Here is a 21874-nt window from a genome sequence, read left to right as displayed (position 1 = left end):
ACACAATATTCTGTAAGGCAGTATTTGGATCATTTAAAGCGTTTTTTTTCAAGATTTATTTCTCTGTTCATTTATTTTTTATTTTTGTTTTATGGGTATATGTGAGTCCCTGCATATTTGCATGTGTAGCATATGTGTGCCTTTAAGATCTCTTGGAGCTACAATTACAAGCAATTGTGAGACCTCAATGTAGATGGTGGAAACCAAACCTGGGTCCTCTGTAAGATCAGCAATGCTTTTAACTGTTGAGCCATCTTAGGTCACAGGACAGTCAGATTTTTTTTTTTGTTACTCATTTAGAATTTATTCTCCTGTTTTTTTTCCCAGGAAATTTTATTGTAGACTGCAGTCTTGTCTTTTACAGAATTCAGGGACAAATTTGGTAAATAATTTGTCATTCTTTTTATTTAATTTAATAATTTTTGTATGGAACATATACTGGTGAATAGAAAGTAAACTCAGTAGAAATCCTGTTTGGCTGCACAGGCAAACTCTGTCTAACATATTCATAAAAGCAGCATCCACAGACTAACTCCTAATTGTAGGAGTTTTTTGCTAAATGAGCCTTTATAATGCAACCAAGAGTGCCTTGAGCTACATGCCTCATATATGTTATTGGTGCTAGGAGCTTTTCCAAGGAACAGGAAGACAAACTAGGTAGATGTGAAGTGGAACCAGTTCATGTGAATTTAAGTCCTCAACCAGGGCATAAAGTGCAACCATGAAAAGAAGGAAGGAAGGCGTGGTGGTGTAAACTATGTTGTAAGTACTAGGAAAATGTGGCAGGCTCAGATTCATGTTAGGGAGATACCTATTTCCACAAACTTTAGGTCTCAGTGGGGTAGGCATTTTGTGTGCTATTATCAATGTGAGAGCGACAGAGGGGACACTAGTGATGAGTATGACTAATGACCTGGATCTGAGACCAGAAACTCAGTATCCCCAGACCAATCACGGGGAGGTTACTCTGTAGCCACCCTAGCAGAGATGCTGTACAGCATTAGCATAGATCAAGAAGTTTCAGCAGGATACTCTTACAAGTACCTGGAGTTTTGAATACCTTTAGAAACTCATTCATCAGCCATGACAGGCATGAACCATATCCAAATACAGCTTGCCTGCAACAGAACTATTAATACCTTTTCGGAGGCATCTAATTCTCATATGAGTCAGGCTTTAGCCTGTAGGTATACATAGATCAATCCTCATGTTGGATGATATAAGTCATAACTAACAGTGAAAGCGGCTGAGGATTTAGAATCTAGGACATATAGATAAAGAATGACTAGCTTCCTTTCAGATTGTTCTAAAGAGTCTCTTCTTATTGTTTATATATTCTGGACTTAAGCAACCCACCTGTCACAATAAAAAACTATATGTTTGTTGTCTTGTTATAAAGCACAAAGCACATATTTACATTAATAATGTAATGAGAATTGAATTATTTTCAAAATGAGGTGAATCGTTATTATCAGTTTTCATAGATGAAGCAAAGATGCAAAGGAGATGAAACTTTTCCTTTGTTTGAATCCAAGTTCTATTCTCTCTTTGTACATTGATCTTATTTTAAAACACCTGTCTACTGCTATCTAAATTGTCTTCAGAAATAGTTGATACATAGTAATTAGGCAAGCAAGCTTAAACAAGGGTCCTACCTTATTACAAATTGACACACCAAAGAAAGCTTGATTCAGACACTACTACAAACCTAAGCAAAGATTGCATACATCACTGCAAGATATAGTGGAATCCATACTGATCATAAGTAATTTATATGAAGTAATTGTTATGTTATGAGTTAGCTCTCTCCTTTTAGATGTAAGAGCAGCCACAGTTGTGTTTTCTTAAATCATTAGAGTAGCTCTGCTGTTGTGTTTTTCACAACAGCAATAGACCTTCATCTGGAACTTCCACTTAGCAGACCATAGCAGTGTCTCTTCTGTGTTCTGTTTAATGTCTAAACATTAAGATTTTATGAATGAATGCAAACAGATAGGCAGTGCCAAGGCAGGCCCCAGTTGCAGTTGTTCAGCAGTGTTAGCTTTGCTTCGGTTTTCTGAGCTCTGAAAACACATCTTCCATCTGGCAGCTGGCTTCATTTTCAGACTTTTTTTTTCTCCCTGAATAAAGAAAACCCACAGGCAATGTTATTTTTTACCCTTTGTTATTGAGGCCAAGTGAATAGCCTATCAAAATCTACTGGAGAGGTCTTCCTGATTAGTTTTCTTGAACTCCAGATAAAATATGCATGAATATTTGCATATCACTCATTAATATTATCTATGAAATCTATGAAAAAAATCTTTACTGAGGCTGTATTTTGTCATTTCTTTTTTTTTCTCTCATTGATGGTGTGGTCAGCTTCTGCTTTGCCTGCCCTTTTTCTATGCCCAAGCATAGGCATTCTTGACTCAACTATAACCTGGCATCATTTGGTGATGGCAGCCATGTCTGTCTTCTTTATCACTCAGTGAGACCTTTATCTTTTCTCCTAGGAGACTCAGTATACAATGTGCTGTAGATGAGCTCTCAGTGTACTTGTGTTGGTGTTCCAGTATCTCTTGTCCTTGGTCACACACATTGATTCACTTAAGTACAGATTTCTGCTTTAGAATTCCATTTACATAAAAACTAGTCTACTCTTTTATGTTATTTATACCACTCCACTTCATTCAAGCGAACTTTTCCAGAACATTTCTATGTGAGTATCTGTTAAAATGGCTCCTTTGAAAGGCAGTGGCTTAAAAAGAGTTAGATTGGTTTACTAACAGTAAGATTGCGCTGTGTGTAGAAGCCTCGTCCTTGATCTCATTCTGTTTTTTAAAATTATTTATTATTGATATAGTCATGTAATATCATAATTTACCCCTTTCCCTTCCCCCTCCAGTCCCTTTAAAAAGTCTCTTCTTGCTCTTTTTCAAATTTATGGCCTTTTTTATTAGTTATTGATACATACGTACATGTATATGTATATATACATGTGTATATTCTTAAGTGCAGCCTACTCAGTTTGTATACTGTTACTTCTATGTATGTTTTCAGGAATGGCCATTTGATATTACACAACCAGTTGGAGACTATTTCTTCCACTCTCAGAATTCCTTAGTTGCCTGGAGTTCTTTGTGTAGGATTAAGGCCTCATGGGCTTCAACTGCTTTAGTGTAACTTTAAGTCTAACTATTGCTGTTGTATCTTAATTAATGATATTATCTGCAGCAAATGCCCCTTCTGTTCAGGAGATGCAGAAAAACTGATCTCTTTAGTATTCTACACCAAAACAATGAAAGAATGACGTTCTGTGAGAGGAGATTACCCTTCCATAACTTCCAAACTCTGCTTCACAAAAGAAATTCATCTTACCACAGAGAAAGAACATGATGCTGAGTCAGGTCATCTGAATTTAATTGCACTATGCCTGGATTGACATAAATTTTGTGTTTGTTACATCATTTCTAAAACGTCTTTGAGTTCAAAGCAAATCAACAACTCATTGTCTTTTGTTAAGAAAATAGAAAGTCAAAGAATCAACTGTTGTAGTGTGTGAATTCAATGGGCGGGCTTTGTAATCAAGCTTATTTTCATACAATTAACACTATAATTAATAAGGACTCTCTAACTTTGTACATGATGTCACCTTTAAGCTTCTGTCTAGCATGTCACTCAAAATTCTAGCTGGCAGATAAAGAGAATCTACAAGTAAACTTAACCCTCTATTGAGCCAATGAAAAGCTCCCCATGGTATATAGGAAACATAAATCTGGTACTGATATATATTGGAAGTATTATAAATTAAAGAAGTAAATAAAGTATTGGTCTGGGAGATAAAATATTTGAAAAAATAGAAGCACTTTAATACATTGCAAATATTTTTTCATCCTTAACAGGTTGTTTTGTAATTTTAAAGAAGTGTTAGAAACGAAGATTTTGATTACAAGTTGAATCAACCTGGGTTCATAAGGTCCACATACTATTATTATGAATCCCATTTTAATTGAAGTGTTATTTTTCTGTTATAAATGTGTTATAGGTCAATTTTTTTCTTACAGAAAGTAAAAGAAATATTACCATTAAAGAAAATAATTCATTCTTTATCTCAGTAAATATTAAAAGAGAACTTTTCTCTTAAGTTTTTTTTGGGGGGGTTATACACGTGGGTATATTTTTAAAAGTTTGTATATTATGGAAATATGTTTCAGTCTTAATTAGTGTTATTTAACCACACACTATAAATACTTTGCTGTAACGTTCAATAATTTCCCAAAGCAAAATAGAGATGATATTGTAGACTTTTATATGGCTATATAGTTTAATAAACATTTTTTTGTCATGAGTTTAGTTCAAGCATCTAGTGAGATAGGCTTTATACCATGTAGGGTCCTGTTCTATACGTGCCCTCTATTAGCATTTACTAGCTCATTTAGCTTTCACAATAAACATGTGACATACGTACTCTTGCTTGTCTTACTATCAAAGATATTGAGAAGTTAAATACGTTAAGAACTATAAAAACATCTCACTTATCTTCAAGTAGATATGCCAGTGACATACCTATTGGAAAATCCACTGGTGGCCTTTGTTAACAGGGGAGTCTTCATTATGGAATTGATTTCAGTAGTGTATTCCTAATTTGTATGAAACTGCTGTTGGAAAACACAAATTTTATAGATCCCTAGACTGTGTCAGCTATTCTATGTAAATGTCTTTGTGAAAAAAATTTTTAAAGTAAGTAATCTGGCTATATACTATTTTTAGAACAAAACAGGACTGAGAGAATTGAGTTTGCTCCCTCAATCCTTCTCCTTGCAATCACTTGCATAATTGAATTTGTTATTTCTGTATCAAATAAGATCTTTTATTCGCTTGAGTCTGGCATAACTTATTTAAGTGCAGTACCAGATTTGTTTTTAGACTTTTGATACTTAAGATCTGTTGGGAGACAATTCTCCATGACTCATGTTTAATATACATTTTGTAAACTGATTCTCTTAGTACCTTTGTTTCAAAGGTTGTGCAGCAAATAATCTCACAGAATTGAGACAATGTAGAACCTCAGAACAACGGCCAAGAACATTCACTGTTTACTGTGAAATAATTAGATTCAAGCATCTCTCTTTTAGTTTAACTTTACATGTGCATTCCCATGTGACTCTTTCATTCTGTAAATTACAGCTTGACAAGCTGTCACAAGAACCTAAAGATAATACAGCTATAAGCATTTTACGTCTTATGCTAATCTTTACAAATACACTATATATTAATTGTTTAGCTTGCAAACATGGTAAAAATCAGAATATACCTCATCTCTTGGCAGAATCAAATTTCTTTTCAAAAAAGCAGTATCATTTCACAGTATCACCAACTTTTCTCTCATCCTACCAGTGATCACTGTAAAACTGGAATCAATATGGCCAACTTCATTAATTCATGATTTAACAAAGATTATATCTTTGAATATGTTCCTTTCTGTAGTTACTAAAGAAGCATGGCATAGTATTGTGACTGCCTCCAAGTAGATGTTTAACTCCCACAGTAAAGGGACATGTCTAATATTTTTCTGTATTTTTCCAGAACTAAGTTAGTGTCCAAAAGCTACTAGGTACTCAAATAATTGGTACACTTAATGGAGAAGATGGGTAGCTTTTGGGGTGTGCCTTAGTAGTTTTTCTTTTGTCATATTGACACAAGCTAGAATTTTCTAGGAAGAGGAAACTTTAGTTGAGAAAATGCTTCCATCTCATTGGTTCTATAGAGCATTTTCTTGATTAATAATTGATAAAGAGAGCCTCATCCCACTGGGGGTGATGTGTCACCCCTGGACAGGTGGACCTGGCTGTATAAAAAGAGAAAACTGAAGGAACTATGGAAAGCAATCCAGTAAGCAACATTTAACTATATTTTTTAAATCTATGTGCATATATCTTTATAATGAATTTGGGGCAACAAATTAGTCACTATAAATTGAGAGTCTTAAAAAATACATTGCTTGAAATGTAGTTAAAAACAAAGCATTTTGTTCATTTCAACATTATTTCTATAAGTGCAGTTCTCAGAACCCTTTAAACACCAACATTAAGGGAAGTGAATAATTTAAAAGTAGTGTTTAGAGAAATCTTAGTTAACATTGAAAACAAATATGTGAACATGTTTGACAAAAAGGAATGTTTTGTAGAAACCACTTTGAAATGATATCAATGACAATATTAGGAATATGAAGCTATTTTGACTTTTAAAGACTTAGGAATATATATTTAAGGAGGTTTACTTTCCTGTGAAATTGAAATATTAAAAGTTGTTTGTCTAGTAAAGTATTTTCCCCAAGATTTAGTCATGCTAATGTCTAGCATTGACTAAGAAGGCTACACTGCACTTGGTGGAATAACAGTACTTATTCCTATCAGCATCACGTCCAAACTCAGAATCTTAAAGATTCAGATAAACCAACTAGGTGAAATTTGTTCCTGTCTTTTTTGGAAGTTAAGATTTAAGTGTAAGTCTGACCAATTGGGCCTGGGGATATAGTTCCATCAAAAATGAAGTCTCAAGGTAGATCTCTAGTGCTCATGCAAAAAGTTGGTCACGGGAGTGTTCTTCTGGAACTCTAGTTGCAAGGAAGCATGGACAAGTGGGACTCTGTGGCTCACTGGCCAGCCAGTTCAACTGTGTTAGTGAGGACCAGTTCACTGAAAACCTTTGTCTTAGAAAATAAGATGTACAGGCTAAAATCTTTTTAGACTATGGATTAGCCTATAGAAAAATGTCTGCTATAAATCAAACAGTGAAGGGAAAGATGAATAGGAATCTCACTTATACAACTTAAGTAAAACATAGCTCTCTGAACAGATGAAGATAGGTCTCTTCTGTATCCCAGACTCTAATTAATATTTATATGTATAAATTAGCTATTATTTGGCTTAAAAGGACTTATTGGGAATGTTATTATTTCTACAGAGAAAATATTTTCCAGTTTCAAATAAAAAAAAATCCCTCCCCCAAAATAAGATGTAATGTGACATTGACCTTTGGCCTCCACATGTATGTGCATGTACTCCTGTACACACATGTAAGTCTCCACATACATGTTCTCCTGAACACACATGTACACTTCCATATCCATGTGCTCCTGAACACACTTCTGCCTACATTTACAGTGACACGGATATTTACATATACACAATACAACAAAGATAATAAACTAAACTAATTGCAAAGTGCATACATTTAGTATTTAAAAGTACCTCATTAGACGGCATGTATGTGATTGGAGAACATCGCATAAGCTTTATTTTAGAATAAAGAAAAAATTTTCAGTTTCTTTGTATGCTATTTCCCACCATTAGAGGTACATACAAGTATATATATGCCTTCAAATGTAAAATGATTTCTTTGAAGTCATTCTAATGTGTAGATAATTTCCAAAAATTGTGCAGCTCAGAGTTACAACAGAAGAATAAACACTTGGCTTTGATCTACTGTCTCTCCATTTACTGTTGTGCAATATTTGATCACACTGTGAAAGCCGAGACTGTGTTAATAAAATCAACTTGGAAAACTATGTCATTAGCTAACAATGAAATGTTTTATACTGTTCTCAAAAGACCATAACTTGCATGAAATCTGAGTCCGAGTACTCAACTATTTTTGAACTCATGTATAAGATTAATAATTCAGATATTAAGAGGCTAATGAAAACACATAAATTAGTTGGATTGGGGTGAACCTCTGAACAAAGTAAGAGGACCTGAACTTTACTAAGGATATTTTTCTCCTGGGACACCAGCATTCTTAGATAACATTCAATACAGAAGAATGTTAACTTCACCTTAGATCTTTTTGCTATTACGTTTTAATGTTTTTTTTCTTTTAATTACTACCTATTGGACATCTCTGGTGCATATCTCCAACTGCTGTGGAGAACTGTGTGATTACCACAGGTTATACAGGATGAGTAGCTGCTTTTGTTGTCCCTTTGGTCTCCAGATTCAGCAGGGCTGTCAGTAGACTGTTGTAGCTTTAGCTGAGAAGATGCCCATCAGAAACTTAGTCCTGTAGCTCCTGCACAACCTATAGAGCCACCATCCACTGCCAGCTGCTTCTCTTGCCATCTTCTGAATTTGTCTTGACAACGCTGGCTGCTTTAAAGGACATGTGGCCTTCAGGAAACTTCTCTCCAGCTGCAGCTGCCCCAAGAGATATTATGATGTCCCTGAAGGTCCTGCTTCTGATTCTGGAGGCTTTGTCCCAGTCTGTGTGCAGGAGGCCTCACTCTGGCCTTGACCCCCACCTGACACCATTATGACTTTGCCCTTCGCTACTCCAATGTCTTCAGCTAGTTCGGGGAGATTACCTTCCTTGTCCTTGACAGGTGAAACAGACATGCCTTTACAGACTGGAGTTCCATCATCAGAGAGGGGCTTGTGGCTGTGTGACTGGCTCCATAACACATCCCTTCTCTTACTCTCCTCTTGGTGATGCGGGAGATCTCTATCCTGATTACCATTACACTTCCATCTTTCACTTTGAGGTCCAGTCAAGCCTCCTAAAGGTGTTTTTAAAAAATCACCTACTTGTAACCTTTATCACAATAAAGCAGTCTGAGTTAGTGTAACAGGAATAGGAACTTGTGGTTCTGCTGACCCTCCGCACACTCAGCAGGTGGAAGGGGACTCAAGAATTCCAGAGAACAGCTGCCAGCAGAGACCTGGGAAATTGAGGCTGAGCAGTTGGAAGTGCTCCTAAGACCAGAGGCTGCAAAGAGCCACAGGGAAGAGGCAAGGGAGCCCGAGGCTGTGACCAACAAGGGGCTGTTAGATTGTGAAAGGTGAGGAGTTGTGAAAGGAGGGTGGAAGAAGTGTAAAGAATTATTGACATGGGCAGAGGAAACAACCTCTGAGCATTGCCACAATCTGACACACTATTAACACTTGTTGCCAGGTGCTGGGCTGCAGGGACTTCAGCTTAGAGATGAGTCCAGGGCCACTGACACGAAGAGCTCTAAGCAGCTTGTAGGAAGGAGCTGCATTTTGGATATTTGAGATTTTTCTGTCTGAACAGAGGAAAAGAATCCTCAACCCACAGGGAGCACAAGTGTCTGATCCTGGCACAAAACAGTTTACAGGAATCATATTAATGGTATGTTGTAAATTGTTAGTTCACAGAACATTGTTTTAGCAAAGGGGCATGATCCTGTCTCAAACAAGTTTAAAGGGAAAAAAAATAATTATCCTAAATAGGAAAATAACTCTTGAAATTCTGTAAAGAGTAAACAAAAACAAACAACCCAACCAACCAACCAAGTAGACAATAAGAATAGTATTATTGTTACTGTTTTTTTTTTTTTTTAGTTAAAAAATTTTTCTACACATTTAGATCCTTCTGAGTTGTGCATAGTAAAGGTTTCAGCAAACCAATAACTTTGCGGGTTGGGAATGGGAAAGATGACTAGATAGTGGGAAGAGGACTTGGAGCATCATGAAAGTATTCCATACACCATAAGTGGAAACATGACATTGCCCATTTGTCTGTACTTGTATTTACAGAATGTGAAAAACTGAGAGTGATTCCTAAGTGAGCTATGTCCCTTGGGTGATGGTGATGTGTTCCTGCAAGTTCATCAGTTAGAATAGTAGCTGCCCTGGTGATACTGATATCAGAGGGTGGTGTGTATGTGAACGTGGACAGGCACAGATGAGCACTCTACACTCTCTGCTCAATTTTGCTGTGAACTTGAAACTACTCTGAAAGTCTAAAATTAAAATTTGTTTCAGCTTTTCTGACCATGATGTGGCTTTTTACTTTGGATATAATAATCGGGTTTTTACTTTTATTGTTATACTTTCTATATTTACTACTACTAAAATATGAAGAAAAGATACTCAATACTAAAGTAGCAGGAGTTTCAGTTTCTGCCTATTATTTCCATGCAGTTAATTACAAATGGCTTCTTTTACGGTGTATGTGAAGTATGAACTAAAATCTTCAGTTTCTGTTTTGCCACTTGAGATGGTATTACAATCAGTTGTCTACATATTATCTTCATAATGATCATTGTTCATAGCTGTGCAACATCCATACATTAATGCATCATAATTTAGTAAGCCTTTCAGCTTTTCCCTTTGTTTTGCTATTGAGAAGATGGCACTGACTACTTTGTGGGAATGTGTTTTCTTGCTTTTGTTCAGCTGTTTTCTTAGGGGAAATTCCAAAAAATTACCTGTCACAAGGGCATGGAAAAGCTTGTTTTTTCCATGAGGCACTCAAGTCCATTTAGAAGCGTCTTATTAATTTGTACTTATATGAACTGAGTATCAGTGATTTTTACTTATCTATGAATTTTTTGTCTGATGATTTTAGTTCTAATGAGCAATTATAACTTGTTATGGAAATGTTTTGAATTTACTTAATCATTTTATGAAAATTTTGGCTTTAGTAATAATGTTTACACAGAAAAGTCAACATTCCAATATTTCCTAGTGATTATTCTGCATTTCTCTATATGTGAACACCACAACTATGTGAGATCAGCTAATTAATTATCGACAGTTTAGCACCTTGCATGTAAACATATGCAGTTTTGAAAGTTTGAAAAGAGTTTTATTTTTAAATCATCTAAAATTTGCCTTGGTAATTTTGCTAAAATAATTGATCTGTTTAAGAGAATTGTTCATAACATTACAAACTTTAGTACAATCTCAATCGACTATGGCAAATTATGATTTCAGAACTGTGAATTTAACATTATTGTATATGATGAAAGGGGGCAGTAGCAGGCATTCACGTTTTCTTGATCACAGATGCCATGTTTTCATTGTTTCATTAAGGACATGACTCTGAGAGTATAGATTGAGCTGACTGGCTCAGCAATGCAGGAGAGATTTAGTATTTAAAGTTCAGGCAAATACCAAAAGGCCCAGAGGTTTTCTTCTACACTGAAATAGAAAATCCGATTACTTTGAAAACCAGAAAGGAATGAACACCTCATCAACTTTCTTAGCCATGTAACTCCTTGAGGCGTTCACCAGCATCACCATGGACAGCACCGTCTCTCACGCTGAGTTTACAGGGCAGCTGAATCCCCATCTCTCAATGATGCTCAATAATATTGCATTGATAATATTCTCTTGGTCAAAGCAGATTCATTTCTGTCCATCTGAGTGGGAGTTCTAAATGCACTCTGCAAACAAATACCCATAAAATTTAGTATGAATTACGCCCTTTGGAAAGTATATGGATTTTATAACAAACTTATTCAGGAATTATTTTCATTGTCAAAGAATAAGTTGTGGGTTGTCTTGAGGGAACAGAAACAATTGCTATTCCAGAAAGTTTTGTTTGGCCTAACCAGCATTAATTTTCTCCTTCCATGTTGCTCTGAGACTGGTGACTGACATGACCTTCAGTTTTCTTTTCTGCAGGTTTCCTGATATCTTTAGTGCATTCTTGTGGGGATGAACAAATATTTGAAGCTGCTGAACATGTTTTCCCAGAAATTAGCCCTTTGCATGGATAGTTAATAATTATGAATATAAAACCTTATTAAGCTAAATGAACGGCTTAGCAGACTTCTTTGCCACAATTAATATTTTTCTTTTATTAGCATATATGTGAGTAACAGCAAGCCTAGAATTAAAGGTTAAAATGTTGACTTAAGATTAAAAATGAGTTTTTATTTAATTTCATGCATCAAATCACATAAACACACCAGTATCACCAGGTACTCCAAGTTAGAAGCTGTAACTTAAATGATAACCATTTCAGGGGAAAGTTCTTTGTTTATTTGGTCTTTGACTATATAATTGGATAATAGGATATCAATTATTAAAATGCCAAATGAAAACTGTTTAAAATTCTCATTGTATATCTCTATATTAATATATCTAAAACAATACTGCGGGGGTTTTTTTGGTTATTTTTGCACATTTTTCCTTTTCAGATCACTATTGGATTATTATGTTGCTGTAATCCCAAGGGAGCACTGAATGGAATTTGTACTTCAAAAACTCTTTCTCATTCTTTGTGTGTCTCTCTGTCATTCTTCTGTCTCTTATACACACATTCCATATACTTAAATATGAGTTGTAGTCATTTTGTGATGCGGAATTTAGATATTTAGTAAAATCTCCTTTTTTGACTCTTGAATATGAGGGAAGAGACCGTTTTGTTCAGGGATACACTGAAGTTTGCAATCAGAGCAAGTACGGTGTTACTGATGGCAATGATGTAAAAGCCTCCACCCTCAGCATATCAATTTATCTGCCACATGACATACACACCCCTGGTCGTGAACTGTCAGTGTCCCTGCATAACACAGATGAGCCTTGCACTTCACGAGAGTGGGCACTTAATACACATGTTGGTGTTCAATAGATGTGATTCGAGACTTGGAAATAAAAAAAAAAAACAAACTTGCAGGTGAAATTAGTACCCAAGGCACACAGTAGAATTTACAGATATTTGCCAAAGGATGGATATGAGTTTGACTCTAGATATTTATACAAGTTGAGCTACTATTAACACTACATATCATAGTATCAAAAATCTAAAGTCCTTTTCAGTGGTTCTTCTTTTTTTTTTTTTTTTTGGAATGAATCAGTTTTGGAAGAGAAATTGCACAAAAATCCTGTTATAAATATTCAGAGAAGACATATTGCATAATCTGGTGAGAGTATTCTCAATAATAATTGGTGAATACATGCTATGATAGCAAGTGTAGACTACATTATAAAGTTCCTTCAATATACATCCATATCTATATTTCAATTATTTCAAAGCTTCATGTCTTAGCACCCACCTCTACTTCCAGCACTTGGGAGGTAGAGGCAGAAAATTCAGGAAGGAGTTTAAGGCCAACCTGAGCTTCATAGTGAGTTCTAGGCCAGTTTCAAGACTCTGTCTCAAACAAAACAAAAGAGAAATTTAAGTAAAAGATGATCTTTTATAACTGTTGAGAACAGATGAGTGTGGTGACATTCTGTTCCCCAATATATTGTGCACCCTAATAAATTTATCTGGGGTCTGAGAACAGAACAGCCACTAGATATAGAGGCCAGAAAATGGTGACACACACACACACACTTTTAAGCCTTATATTTCGAAGGCAGAGATCCATCTGGATCTCTGTGAGTTCAATGTCACACTGGAAATAGCCACACATGGTGACACATGCCTTTAATCCCGGGAAGGGATGGTAGGAAGCAGAAAGGTATATAAGACGTGAGGACCAGGAACTAGAGCTGGTTAAGCTTTTAAGCTTTTAGCAGCAGTTCAGCTGAGATTCATTCTGGATGAGGACTCAGAGGCTTCTAGTCTGAGGAAACAGGATCAGCTGAGGAATTGGTGAGGTGAGGAAGCTGTGGCTTGTTCTACTTCTCTGATCTTCCAGCATTCACCCCAATATCTGGCTTCAGGTTTGTTTTTATTAATAAGACCTTTTAAGATTCATGTTACAGATGAGCATTCCAGTTTGGCAAATGTAGAAATGGAAAGAAGAAAAGAAAGAACTTAATCTGAGGTTTAATAATAATCCCATTTAATTCCTATATTATATTTGATTTGCAGAAATTCTGTCAGAGTACCCATTGTCATCTACACTTGTTTATAATCATGACTAACTGGTGAAAAAAAAAACAAGATTAAATAAATCTAGGTACATTTAAAGGACAGCTCTTTGTCTTTGTATTGCACATGTACAATAAAGAAAGAAGGTATAGAAGCAAATACAGTTAACCAGATACAGAATTTTCCAAGTATTTTATTATTTTTACATAACTTTGATTTTAGTTCCAAGAAATATGGTGTTAATGGCTATAAATGGAGGCAGAGCTTTTCTGTCCTGACTGCCTGGACCCAAATAAACACAAAAGCTTATATTAATTACATAATGCTTGGATAGCTCAGGCTTATTACTAACTAGTTCTTACATTTAAAATAACTCATTTCTCTTAATCTGTGTATTGCCATGTGGCTTGCGGCTTTACTGGTCCTCTAGCATATTGCTTCTTGGGTGGCTTGCTAACATCTCTCCTGACTCCACCCCTCTTTATCTGAGTTCTCCGTTTGATTGTTCCACCTAACTTTATCCTGCCTTGTCATAGGACAAACAGCTTTATTATTAACCAGTGAGAGTAATACATAATCACAGCGTACAGAAGGATCATCCCACATCAAATGGTGATGAGCTATCTCAGCGTACAAAGCTCTTAACACATACGGCAGTACAAATAGTCACAAAACGTTTATTTTCAGTTTTAAGAAAAATGTCTAAAGCAAGTGTGTATGCTTTTATAAATCTTGCATCTGAGGAGAACTTTTGGTCTGGAGGACACTGCACCACAGCAAATTGTTATCATCTTTTCAGCTCTTAATAGCATTGAGGCCTAATAGTGTTGAAGATGAAGCGTTTTGAGGTCCTATAGCCGCAGGTTGTTAGAGATGATGTAAGCTACACCAGGATTTAGAAAGAAATGGTGTCAGGGAAAAAGGAGCAGAGGGTTTTCTGTATTTGAAAATGACCAGTTCCTTATCAATTATTAATTCACACAGGAAAAACAACTATGACAGCAAAGGCCAGATACTTATACAGAGGCTATAAATACAGATGAATAATTCATTTTTCTATTAATTTTGAATTTATAGGCTAACTGATAAGATTCCACTTTTTTCCTTTTTCAGGAGGTTATGACTGGGACAAAATGCTGCACTGCCAACAGTGTGGGTGGAAAGCACTGAGTAAGATAAATAAAATTTACACATGTATATTTATCATACTTGAGTTGGCTCTCATTGGAGCTCTCGTGTCACGGTTTCTGAGAAGGTTTTGAAGAAATCACTGAGTTTTTTGGTATTTTTAAATTGTTCAGTGCTGTGATTCCAAACATTGAACATGGAGCACGGGGTACACTCGTCAAGCACTCTCCTCACTCAGCTCCATCCACAGCGTTGGGACACCCCTTTCTCTGAGGTAACCATAAGTGTGAACGTTGTCTGTCTTAGACTGCCAGTCATTTGAAAGATCTTCAATGCTCCACAGTGGTGCTGGCAAATATTGTTTTGCTTTCTGTGTTGTCAAGTTGTTAATTTAGTGTTTTCCCTCTGACATTCCTTAGTTTAAATTCAAATGTATTTTGCTATAACTCTCAACTTTCCCTCTAAGTCAGCCAACAAACTTGATGATCAAAACTTGACATTCATTCAAGGGCATCCTTTAATGACTCTTCTAAGATAAATATCTAAACTTGAGAATCTGGGAGGAACTCATTCTGATGAAAAGGTTATTTATGTAATACATTTGTTGAAAAGCTGCTTTAATCAAACAGGATGAAGAGGTCAGGCAGTTTGGGGCTGACTCTTGTCCACTGGGTGTATACCTGTGTTGATGATAGAAATGAATCCATTATGCACACTCAGCCTGCCTGAGGCAGATCCCATCTCCTGTGAAAAACTACCTAACAATAAAAAAATACATTTTCCTTGCTATAGCTTAGTGTTCAAGTATATCATTTTGACATAAGACAGATGTGACAAAACTGATTGGGAAATGGCAAGATTTAGCCAGGACATGTACCTAAAAGCAAAATTTTGTGACCCATACTCCAGTCATGCAGAAGAGGGAAGGAAGAATGTTCTTCCAGCCATCAAGGTAGACACGCAGTAAATCAGTAGAGTAATGTGTGGAGCTGATGAAGTTTTTTTTCCCCCTTGCTCCAACGTGCAAATGACCTATCAGGAAAACAAGTGCTTCCTAAAGTACTGACATCTCATGTCTCCCAGAATGAATGATCATTTGTTTGACATATAACACTTTTAGAGGCTACAATACTAATTATGGACAACTTTATTTATTCTGAGATAAATAGCAGAGTATAAATAGTAATTAAAGCCTTTTGTGAAAGAATCACAAGAATGATGTTGAAATCATGTTTAATTGCTTTGTGTGTACGAATCCTCTAAGGGGAATTACACCTTTCAAAAATTTCAGGAGCCTTCTTCCTATCTATGTGAAGTATGGGAGATTTTGCTGCAGTTCAAAAATTAAATGTAGTTGATACAACAAATGATGATTTTTTTCCTTAGGTAGAAGTCTGTTTATGTTTAGTTAATTGAAAAGGATAAAGATGACATTTTTAAAAAGTGTTTAGTAAAGACTAATTACACTTTAAGTTTTCTTTCTTATCACCTTTAAGAAAATTTAATGCAGATGTATCAGAAGGAGTCAGGAAAAGCCCTTTCTCATTCAGATGAGATGAGTGTTATTTCATCAAAAGAGTGCAGAGAAGCAAGAAATCTATAATAAAAGTAAAGAATCTAAGTAGTTAATTAGTATCAGAGGTCCATTCTTGAAGTTCCCCTCTCAATTATGGAAAAACTCCACAGACATTGATAAAGCTTGGTAGAATTCTTTTTTCTTATATTGAAAATAGATTTTCTCTCATACAATAATCCAGGCCACAGTTTCTCCTCCAATCTTTATCACATCTCCCCTCTCACCCAAATCCACACCTCCTCCTTTTCACTTCAAAAAGGAGCAGGTCTCCTAGAGACAGCAACCAAACACAGCAAAATGAGATACAATAAGACAAGGCAAAAAGCCCTCATTTTGAGGCTGGACAAGGCAACCCAATAGGAGGAAAAGAGTCCCAAGAGCAGACAACAGAGTAAACAAAACACCTGCTTCCTCTCTTAGGACTTTCATTAAAAGACCAAGCTGATAACCATAACATATATGCAGAGGACCTGGTGCAGACACATGCAGGCCTCATGCTTGCCACTTCAGTCCTTTGGGGCCCTATGAGCCCTGCTTAGATGATCCAGTGGACCTTGGTCTCCATGCCCTCTGACTCCTACAATCTTTCCTCCCCCTCTTCTGTGGGGTTCCCTGATCTCCAAGGGGAGGAACCCAATGGAGACCTAAATTTAGATTCTCTCTCTGAATAATGTCTAGCTGTGGATAGTCTCCACACCCTCTACCATCTGCTGCTGGAAGAAGTCTCTCTGGTGATGACTAGACAAAATACTGATCTATGAACATAGCAGAATATCATAGGGAACCATTTCTTGGCTTTTTTTAGACTAGTAATGTTTGATTCTATCCTATGTCTCTGGGCTATCCAGTCTTCAGTTTCTGACCATACAGGTAGTATTGGCTATGGGCTACCTCTTCTTGCATGGACCTTAAGTTAAATCACACATTGGTTGGCCACGCTCATGAATTCTGTGCCACCATTATCCCAGCACTTCTTGCAGGCAGGACCGATGGTAGGTAGAATATTTTGTGGCTGTGTCTCTGTCCAGGTTTCTCTTTCTGTAGACTGGATGATAAGTACCTTCTTGCCTCAAAGAGCTTAAAACATAGATATGAAGGCTTGACTGCTCTACATTCAATGAACTATGTGGATGTTGTCCTCAGCAATGGTGCCCCTCTGTCAGTTTTTGGAGAGTGACCCTCTGCTTAGAACCATCCTGGCTTGCTTCAGGATCTCCATGGGACCCCCTCAGCCTATGACTTGACTGAATGTAAACCCTGCCAACTGCTGGAAGCTTTAGCTGATTATAAAAAATGACCAGTTCAGACTCTCTCTCCTATGTTACTAGGAGTACTCACTAGAGTCACTCTCATAGAGTCCAGGTAATTTTCACTACACTAGGTTTTAACATTGACCCAAATGTCCCTCAAATTCCAGTAATTTCTCTCTGCACTCTCTCCCTCCATCCCCTCTCTCCCACTCTCATTTCTAACCACTCACAGTCCACCCACAAAACCTAGTCTATTTCCCCCTTCAGGGAGATCCATGAGTCCTCATCTTAACTAACCTCTCTGGGTCTATGAATTGTAGCTTGATTATCATTTGCTACCCACTTATAAGTGTCTTTCTAGGTGTGGGTTACCTCATTCAGGATGATTTTTTTTTAGTTCCATACATTTGCCTGCAAATTTCACGTCATTTTTTAAAAAAATATTTGAGTAATACTCTATTGTGTAATAGTTTCTTTATCCATTCTTCAATTGATTAACATCTAGGGTGTTGCCAGTTTTTGGCTTTTATAAATCAAGTTAAAATGAACATAAATGAGCAAATGTCCTTGAGGTATGATTGAGCATCCTTTGAGTATGTGCCCAAGAGTTGTATAGCCGGGTCTTGAGGTAGATTGATTCACAATTTCCTGAGGAACTGCCATATTGATTTCCATAGTGGTTGTACAAGTTTGCAGTCCCATCAGCGATGGATGAGTATTCTCCTTGCTCTACATCTTTCCCAGTATGAGCTATCACTTATGTCATTGATCTTAGCCATTATGATAGGTGTGAGATGGAATCTCAAAGTAGTTTTGATTTGCATTTCCATGATGGCAAAAGATGTTTAACATTTCAAATGTTTCTCAGCTATTTGCAATTCCTCTATTGAACATTTTCTGTTTAGATCTGTACCCCATTTTAAAATTGGATTATTTGGTTTGTTGATGTCTAGTTTCTTGAGTTCTTTATATATTTTGAATATTAGCCCTCTATTAGATATGGATTTGGTGAAGATTTTTTCCTATTATGTAGGCTGGCATATTGTCCTATTGAGGGTGTCCTTTGCCTCACAGAAGCTTTTAAGTTTCAGGAGATCACATTTATTAATTGTTGATCTTAGTGCCTGTGCTGTTGGTGTTCTATTAAAAAAGTAGTCCCCTGTGCCAATGATTTCAAGGCTACTCCCCACTTTCTCTTCTATCAGGTTCAGTGTATCTGGCTTTAATTTGAGGTCTTTGATCTATCCATTTGGACTTGAGTTTTGTTCAGTGTGATAAATATGGATCTATTTACATTCTTCTACATACAGACATCCAGTAAGACCAGCACCATTTGTTGAAGTTGCTTCCCTTTTTCCAATGTGAATTTCTGGTTTCTTTATCAAAAATTAGGCATCAATCAGTGTGTTGATTTATGTCTGGATCTTCAATTTAATTCCATTGATCAACCCAACTGTTTTTATACCAGTACCATGTGGTATAATCATGTTAGAAGTGTTTTAAATCTATTTTTAAAATCCCACAGGACATTTAAAAGAAACAGTAGGAAAGCAACATAAAACTACCAGTTCATCAAAAATGAAATATAAGTGGGTACAATATTGGGAAAATGAGCCTTGGACATACCTAATGCAATAGAGTCTAAGAATGGAATAAAATGCTTTTACCAAATTGATGTTTTGGTAAAATTCTATACTAAATGTGTGATAGAAGATGCTGATGGGCAGTTATCCTTAGCTAGTGCTAAAATTATACCTTTACAAATAGAAGAGCTTCATATATACTAACAACATATAAATGTTACTTTAGGTACTCTTATTGATAATGGGGTTACATCTCTAGAAACCATTGTAAGATGAAAATATCATAAATTAAGAATGCATTTAATATAGTTAACTTATATCATGTCTTAACATCACCATAGATTACTGGTTGTTTATTTTTATTATTGGAAGTCTAGCTTGAAGCCAACACCAAGTATCATTAGAGAATAGTCTACCACACATTGTACCCTGAGAAACAGTCAAAATTCAAACTTACATGAAGGTTCCTACTGGATGCATGCCACATTTGTGCTATTGCAGAGTTGGGAAATCATAAGATGACACATCAAAGTCTAAGACTCTGTATTTTAGATTGAGGATATTAACTTGACCAAGTAACTTCACTTAAAAATTTTATTCCTCTTAGGTGGATGGAGCATGATGACCTTGGAATAAAATCTTCTGGTGATCCTTGCCTATCGACACCATAGGTCTACCAGCTATTCTCACATCAGACTAGTTCACAGAAACTAAGGAATCCAGGTGGCAGTCTATAAAACCTGATTTTATTATATACAAACAAAAAGGTAAGAAAGAAGAGTTGGCTTTATGCATCTTCTAACTCAAAGTAGTCAAGTATGGAAAAAGATACTTTCTGTGTGGAGAGAAGGAATTAAATCCAGACCTTATACTTCAAACCTAATACCAGACCAAACACAGTTCAAGCAAGTACTGAGAAAAGGCCTAAAACCCCTGTTTCTATGAATCTCTGAGCCTATCTTAGGTCAGGAGATTGGTTGCATCCACCACCCCTCCTCCAGCCTTGGGCTTTAGAACAGAGAGCAAAAATTCCCTTTGGAAAGTAGGACATTAAATTTCTGTCTTGGATTTCAGTACCAGATCTTTCATTGTGGTTAATAGTCTGAGACAGGGACTCTTTCTTTGTGGGTAGGACAGGATAATAAACATAAAACTTTGCCCTAGACCTTAATGCTAGGATGGGGAAATTTCATTTTTGTTAGATCCCAGGGGCTCCCTTCTCCAGGTTTGTCTGTGGGTGTAGCCTGCAGAATAGCTCCAGTTCCAGAGGAAGAGAGATAGTCTGTATGATTTCCATTCCAGTTAGCATTGCCTTTGTAGACAGTTGCATAGTCAGTTGTGGGCTATAATCCAAATCAGCAGTAGGGAGTCCAGAGCAGTGTGGGTCTTGGTGTTCTGTTAGGGTTGGCAGGTTGTGTGCTCAGGTTTTGACCCATTTCAGAAGCACTAGCGTCTACAGGTATGTCAAATGGCCAGTGGGACTGGTTTATCTACACTGAGTATGCACAGGGCTAAAAAACCCAAACCATGCTGTTTTGGCACGCATTTTCTTTTTCTTGTGGTTTCTGTTAGGCACTTCTTATTTTGCAACCATGTCAAGTTGCTATTATTTCATAACAACTTGTTACAATCAAAAAGATTTTATTTCAAGTAACTTCAAAGTGAAATCTATAACAGACATCCAGAATCTTAAACAAAATATCACAAAATATTATGAGAGTAAACCATTTACACAAAAAAGAACTGTAGTAAAGAAAAGAAATACAATAAAAGTAGAAAGTAAGGTATACACCAAATATAGTAAGATCTTAATTGTCAATAATTGGAATGAGTGGATAAATTCTCTATTTTAGTGATAAATAGATACTGACTAGATTGAAAAAATCCAAGTACATGTAGCTTCCAAAAATACTTTACCTCCTAAGACACATATAGGCTGAAACTGAAAGGATATAATGAAATATTCCATGTAAATTGAAAGCAGGAATACTAAACTTACATTAGGTAAAATAGACTTTAAAGACAGTGAAAAGAGACAAGAATGGCCGAGGAAACATCCCAATCAGTAAAGCAAGTGGCTTGTGAGAATGAGGACCTGGGTTGAACCTGCATAATCCATAAGAAAGCTGACCATGTTTGTGTGTTGTTTGTAATTCCAGTTCTGGGAAGCAGAGACAGGTGCATGTCTAGGCTCTTGGGCAGCCAGTCTAGCCTACTTGGCAAGTTGCAGGCCAGTGATATAGCCTATGTTAAAAAAAATAAAGGCAGGGAGATCGGGATCCATCCCTGGTGCATGGGCAGGCTTTTGGGAATCTGGTGCCTGTGGTGTGACGCCTTGCGCATCCTTGGTGCAGTGGGAAGGGGCTTGGACCTGCCTAGGCTCAGTGTGCCAAGTTCTGCTGACTCCCCATGGGAGACCTTTATTTGGAGGATGTGGGGATGTGGGGTGGGTTGGGAGAGAGGGATGGGGGGTGGGAGGAGGGAGGAGGTGGGATCTGTGGGTGGTATGTGGAGTGAGTAGAAAGTTTCTTAATAAAGAAAAATGAAAAAAGAAAAGGTAAATGGCTTCTCAAAAACAACACTCAAGGTTGACTTTCTGGCCCATGCTCACACATTTACAGAAGCACATGTAGACAGGCCTACAGATACATGAACATGAACACACACAAAGAAACAAGGAAGATCCCTAGGTAATAGTGAAGAGACTGATTTAGTATGAGGAAATAATAATCTTAAATCTGTGTATACCCAATAACAGAGCACTCAGTATCATAACGCTGAAT

The sequence above is a fragment of the Peromyscus maniculatus genome, chromosome 2 (assembly GCF_049852395.1).
Source record: "Peromyscus maniculatus bairdii isolate BWxNUB_F1_BW_parent chromosome 2, HU_Pman_BW_mat_3.1, whole genome shotgun sequence".
NCBI lineage: Eukaryota > Metazoa > Chordata > Mammalia > Rodentia > Cricetidae > Peromyscus > Peromyscus maniculatus.
The sequence above is the reverse complement of the archived record's forward strand: the minus strand, read 5'-3'. Positions refer to the sequence as shown.